Below are 6,448 nucleotides of genomic sequence, written 5' to 3'. Positions count from 1 at the left end.
CCATTGAGAACCACCGAGACTCATGGAGCTTTCGATTTCGAAGTCTCCTTCCTCAAGCTTTTCATTTCTCACCACTTTCCAGAAATCATCATCTATGATGGCATTTACGTGGTGTTTCCCTTTGTCGGCTCCTGCCTCTCTAGCGAAAGCTTCTTGCCACTTTATAGTCTCGTCCATCTAAATTACTTGGGTTTCAAGTTTTCTCACCTGAGTCCCTAAGGTCTCGATTTTGGTGTTCAGATTGTTGTAGGCGGAGTCTATTTTACCGTTGAAATCCACGGTGATTTGTTGTTGTCCCAACAGTACTCGATCAAGCATTTCTTCGATCTTGCTTTCCTGAGTCTAGGGTGGTGGATTTTGGTAGTAAGAGTTCGAGTAGCTTTTGCTGTTGTTGAAGGGTTTTTGAAATTGTGAACTTTGGTTACTTCTTTGACCATTTCCAAAGAAGTTTATGTTTCTGGAATCCGGTACCTCCGATGTAGTTCACATTTTCTTCTCCTTCCGTATCTGCTACTTCTCCTTCAGCTGAACAGACTTGCTTCCTAAGAAGCTCGTGCACCACATCTAACTTAGCTCTTACTTCGTCCATCTGTTCCTTCCCGATAGAGGCTACAGACTTCTTCCGTTTAGAGTCAGTGTTTTTTGTGCTGGTGCTGTTAGCAAGGTTTTCGGTAAGTCTCACAGCTTCCAACGGATTCCGAGTAGTGAAGTTTCCTTCACTCGCCTTATCAAGAGCCATTTGATACTATAAGGCGAGACCTCGGAAGAAAGTGCTTAGCAGCTGCACTTCTTTAATTCCATGGTGTGGACAGTTGGCTGGAAGAACCTAAATCTAATCCACGCATCTTTGAAGGACTCTCTAGCCTTCTGCGAGAATGTGGAAATTTTGTTCCGAAGTTCTTCAGCGAGCGCCTCATCGAAGAAGTTTCGTAAGAAAGCATTCTTGATGTCGGTCCAGGATGTTAAAGATCCTGTGGGTTGCTGCCTAAGCCAGTGCATCGCTTCTCCATTCAGCGTGTATCTGAAGAGCTTGCACAGCAGGTCATCTTCGGGGACTCCTTCCATCCAAATAGCAGCGATTAGATCCTCGAACCGTTCCAGATGGTCTATAGGATGCTCGTGCGGTAACCCAGAGTAGGATATCTGCGACACGAGAGTGTAGTATTGAGGCTTCAGCTCGAAATTCTGCTTCTGAATCTCCGGAAGTCGAATAGCTGATCTTTTGGTATCGTACTCATCTGGGCGATTGTAGTCGGCCAGTGGTTTCGATCGAGTGTCCTCATCTACAGGTTGAGCAGCTTCTGTAGCATCAGCATCAGGGATTACAGTCCCCTGAACATCTATTTTCTGACTGTTGCATTACGCAGATGACCGACCTGGTCAAACAGGTTTCCGTTCTCGTCCTGAGTTAGAATAATAATGTTTACCATTTTTGACGACACGGTATCGATCGACGTACGCGGTGTAGTATCGATCGTTGTCGAACGATTGGGATCGATCGACGATGACGGTCTGGTGTCGGTTGACGGTTGGTTGTGCGTGTCGGTCGACGGTTAGTTGTTGCGTCGAGCGATGTGGAATGTTGACCTCTACGGATGGTGCGTTCCAAATGAACAGGATCGTCTGAGAACAGCAAGTCTTTCTCCTTGCTGCTCCTGGTACCGCTGGGCATACACCTGAAAAGATAAGAAAAAGATTATTAGAAAGAGGGTAGAGAAAAGAATAAGAATCAATAAAACTAAATCTAATGGCGATCAAAGCTCCCCGGCAACGGCGCCAAATTTGATACCACTCAAATTACCCTAAGGAGTGTTACTCTCATCAAAAGAGGTTCAGGGATCGAATCCACAAGGAGTTAAGGAACAATTAAATCTAGTGTTTATTAATTCTATGGGTTGTAAATGTTTAAATGAAATAGCAATAGTAACAAGCAAGTAAATAATAAATGTAACTTGGTTGGAAATGATATTAGATGCAGGGCCACTATTCAGGTGTTGGAGATTATAATACCTATAGATGCCTAACTGTTGCTTGCATGATATATTAGATCTCATTCGCTTAACTCAGTGATCAGCTGTCGCATGTACCACTGGTTAACAAACTAGATTTCGTGTCTTAACGGTTAGTATGTTGACAACGAAAGAGTGTCGATCGATGGTCCTATAGGGACGTCGACCGATACACCTTTACCTACGTCGAACGATAGTCAGTTGAGGACATCGATCGATGGGTTCTAGCCAGGCCTATGCGCGAGTATGATATGCCCTATTAAGATACTAAATTGGCGGTTAGCCCTCTCTAGCAGTCCTAATATGATAGATAGATGTTAGGATGGGATAACAAGGTTGCTTGAGTATGCAATCCTATGATCAAGTTCTAGTTAGCAAGGCTAAAACAAGCAATGAATACAAATCTATCATTAATATCACAACAAGGCAGATCTATAGTTTGGGGCTAATCCCTCAAACCTATCTGAACCCTGGATCTAATAATTGAACTACTCAGACATAGCAAAGCAATTCATAACAATAAAGGAATAGAAACTCATAGTATAGATGAAAAGAAATGAAAACAAGGAGTTCTAATCACAAGTGATCTTCTCTCCCAAATGAAACTTGTAATAAAACTAGGTCTAGAAAAAGTTCTCCTGCCGTAAAAAACACTTAGGCAGTATATATTCTACTAGGTTAAGGGCATTTTGGTAATTTGGCTTGGCCTTGGTTTTTAAGTATGCTGAATTCAAAATGTCGCGTCTGGTGTCTCGACATCGATCAATGGTACTTGTGTACATCGACAAATATTAATCTTCATCTGCCGAGGCATCTCCTGATATCGATCGTCATCACTGATGCGCATCGATCGATTGTTCTTCCTCTCGTCGACCTCTACGTGGTCAGCTCGGGTGAAATGTTCTTTAAGCTCCAAAATGCTCCAAAGTCATAGCTTTACTCCGAAATGCACCTGAACCTGAAAACATACTTAGAAGAGTAGAAAACGTAGATATATATATAATAAAACACTTATATACCATGGATAAAAATGGGTCAAATCCAAGGTATATCACTATATCTGGCACTCAATTACGAGACAAACTCGCCCAGGCAGTTCGATATCTTGTCCAACTCTATCAACTGAACTGCGTTCGGCTTGATCCTCGAAAGGGGTACATAGGCAGCCTTTAACAAGATTCAGTCTGAAATCAATCAAAAACCTTTTCTGTATCAAGATGCGACTCAACTAGGTTTGAGCTTTTAGGCCGCTAGAACTAGGTAACTCGCTGACAGCCTTTGCGGCCAAAGTTTTTATGATCTCTTGTAATGATCGCAACGCTCTTACGCGGACTCGAAATAAGTTTTATTGTTTTCTCTAAACTCGGTTGTTATATTTTCACGATTTCCGCATATATTTGGTCACTTGTCGTTGGCTCTCGCAGAGATCCGGGACCTCTGGGAAATTAGGGTTTTCCTAGTTTCCTAATTTAAACGTTATCAACAGTGTAAATTTCAGTTCCCACAGAGCTTTGACTCAACTAGGTTTCCGCAGTCTTAGTTTGCTGAACTAGGGATCTCGCCGACAGCTCTTTTGGCCAAGGCTCTTACCTTGTTGTAACGCTCATACCTAAATTCAGAATAGAACCTTTCTTGCTCTCTTTTCGATTCTCATATTTATTTTCGTCTATACTTTTGGTTCTGATTACTTGGTATGTGGTTTAGCAGATATCCGAGACCTCTGGAAATTTAAGGTTTCTTATCTTTCCTAAATCAACGGAAAATCGAAGAGTGAATCTCGGTTCCCACACCCAATAATTGACAACGAGCCCACTTTCTCACATCAGCTTGTATTAGATAGTTTACAATTGCAGGACAAATTGAGAAAATAGCAGTGAATAGCTTCTTAAAATCAGCAACTCGGTAAGCTTTAGAAGCCTTTGCAACAAAACCAGCGACACATTTACCCTTGAAATATGTAACAACATTGTTCAGCAAGTGCTGAATGCAAATTCCATGATGAGAATGCGAATACACTTTCGCAAGAACTTTAGCAATTAAAGTATTCATGTCAAACACAAAAGCTAAACTCTGATCATCACCAATGACAACATTATGTTGTCTCATAAACCATTCCCACGAGCGGTCATTCTCTGAGTCGATAACTCCAAATGGAATAGGATATAGGTTCGAGTTTCCATCCAAAGAAGTAGTAACCAGTAATACTCCTTTGTATTTGCTATTCAAAAAAGTCTCACATTGCTATCAGTTTCATAAAATGTGTGTGATCCTGGGAATTTTTTCATAACCCTTCTCCAGAGTGCCTCTCACAACATTTACTGCATACTCACGTGCATCCCATGCTAAAAAATAGGATATCTCAACTCCATGATCATTACGCATAAACTGGATGATATCATTAGGTTTCAGCTCAGGAAGGTTTTGGAGATAAGTGATGATTTTGGAGCATTTTTGAGATATTTGGAGCAAGCACCCGAGATGACCATCGAGATCGACAATCGGTCGATATTGGAGAACTAGAATCGATCGATACCTGAGTCATGGTGTCGATCGATAGCGAAGCGCGCAGAAGCCCGTTTGGTCACAGCCGACTTGAAGCCCAAGATTTCATTGTTTTACAAGATTGCCCCTGGCTAGTTTTACCCTAATTATATAAGCTTTAGAGAGAGTGCTTTAAAAAGTGTGCTTTCTTTGTGTTTCATTGTTTTATTGATAGATAGGAGAGAAGATCCAAAGTTGTAGTTTGTGATTGGAACTCCATTGATATTTATCTTATTTATTCTATGAAATTTTTATACTTAACCATTGTTAAGAATTACTTAACCATGTCTGAGTAGTTCTCTTGTTAGATTTTAGGGTTTAAATAGGTTAGGAGGGATTAGCCATGCTGAGTTGTGATAATCAAAATTGTTTATTAATGCATGTGTCTAGATTAGCTACCTAGAACTTGCCCTAAGATTGATTGATAAAAGCCATAGGTAATTCTCATCCTGAAAACATTCTAAATAAACTTTGTTTCTTGCTATGAGCAAGGCGAGAGCTGATCTAGTGAGCTTAGTAAGCATTCATTCAACCTGCGCATAAAGCTTGACTAGAGGGCGTCGATCGATATCATACTTGAATAATCGATCGACGGTGCAAAAGGTGTATCGATCTATACGCCTATTGGAATATGATCGACACTTTCTATAGATCAATATAACGAGAGTTGAGATCATAGATGTAGTTAAAAGTCAACAAGTCAATGCTTGCAAAGGCCGAAAGACTTGTTGATCAAATAGTTGAGCTTTACATTATCATGCATGCAACTCATTAGGCATCTATAGGATTATAATTCCAACTTTCCTGAATAAAAAGCCTAAGTCTAACTATTTTCTTTTTAAGCACCAAAACCCCAAAACTTGCTATTGAACAAATAATTGTTCAATATAAAACTGTAATTACTTACAAAACTCTTAAAAACATCTTACTTAACAACTCATATTAGAATCTTTAGGTTCCTTAACTCCCTGTGAATTTGATCCCTAATTACTACAACTCGACCTCTTATTTGAGAGAGTATAAATTACTCCTTAGGGTAATTTGAGTGGTATCAAATTTGGCACCGTTGTCGGGGAGCTTTGATCGCCCGTTTTCTAATTTTTGGTAAGTATTCTGACATAAATTTTTTTCTTGGATTTTCAGGTACATGCCCAACAGTACCAGAAGCAACAAGGAATCTCAACTGATATTCTGACCAGATCCTGCAAGTTTGGAACGCACGATCCGTAAGAAAGTGCGCTCCCTATCGACCGACAACAACACTTTAGTGTCGCTCGATTCTGCTCAACCACCGTCGACCCAGACACCAGTTCCGTCGACAGATTCTCGCTCACCCTTATCGATCGACAACACATACTTTCCGTCGACCGATACCCTTCAATCGACATCTCTCGACATTCCATCTCGGACATCGATCGATACTGAACCGCGAGCAATGGTTGCGCCTTTGATACTTGTTCGGGACAAGAATGGAGACCTGCATGACCAGGAGTGTCATCTGCGTAATGCAGCAGGTCAGAGAATATATGCTCAGGGGGCTGCAATCCCTGAGCCTGATGCTACTACTATAGGTACTACCTTACATGTAGATGAGGCTGCGCAACCCAGGACGTTGGCTGACTACAACGGTCTAGATCGCTGCTACACCAACAGATCAGCGATCCTTCCTCCTACAATTGAGAGGGATTTTGAGCTGAAAGCGCAGTACTACACACTTGTGGGACAGTTTCCCTACCATGGACTATCCCACAAGCATCCTATGGACCATCTGGAGAGGTTCGAGGATCTGATTTCTAACGGATTCCGAGTAGTGAAGTTTCCTTCACTCGCCGTATCAAGAGCCATTTGATACTGTAAGGCGAGACCTCGGAAGAAAGTGCTTAGCAGCTGCACTTCGT

At 41.4% G+C, this 6,448-nt stretch overlaps 1 non-coding gene across 1 annotated transcript; it reads left to right on the top strand.

Annotated features, from left to right (window-relative positions):
- Window positions 1-794: 794 nt before the first annotated feature.
- LOC117133173 lies at window positions 795-900 on the top strand. Its single transcript, XR_004457014.1, has one exon. It is a non-coding gene; the product is annotated as a small nucleolar RNA R71 (small nucleolar RNA).
- The last annotated feature ends 5,548 nt before the right edge of the window (window positions 901-6,448 follow it).

Source organism: Brassica rapa, chromosome A03, assembly GCF_000309985.2.
Source record: "Brassica rapa cultivar Chiifu-401-42 chromosome A03, CAAS_Brap_v3.01, whole genome shotgun sequence".
Taxonomy (NCBI): Eukaryota; Viridiplantae; Streptophyta; class Magnoliopsida; order Brassicales; family Brassicaceae; genus Brassica; species Brassica rapa.
This window is presented reverse-complemented; position numbering and strand designations above follow the sequence as displayed.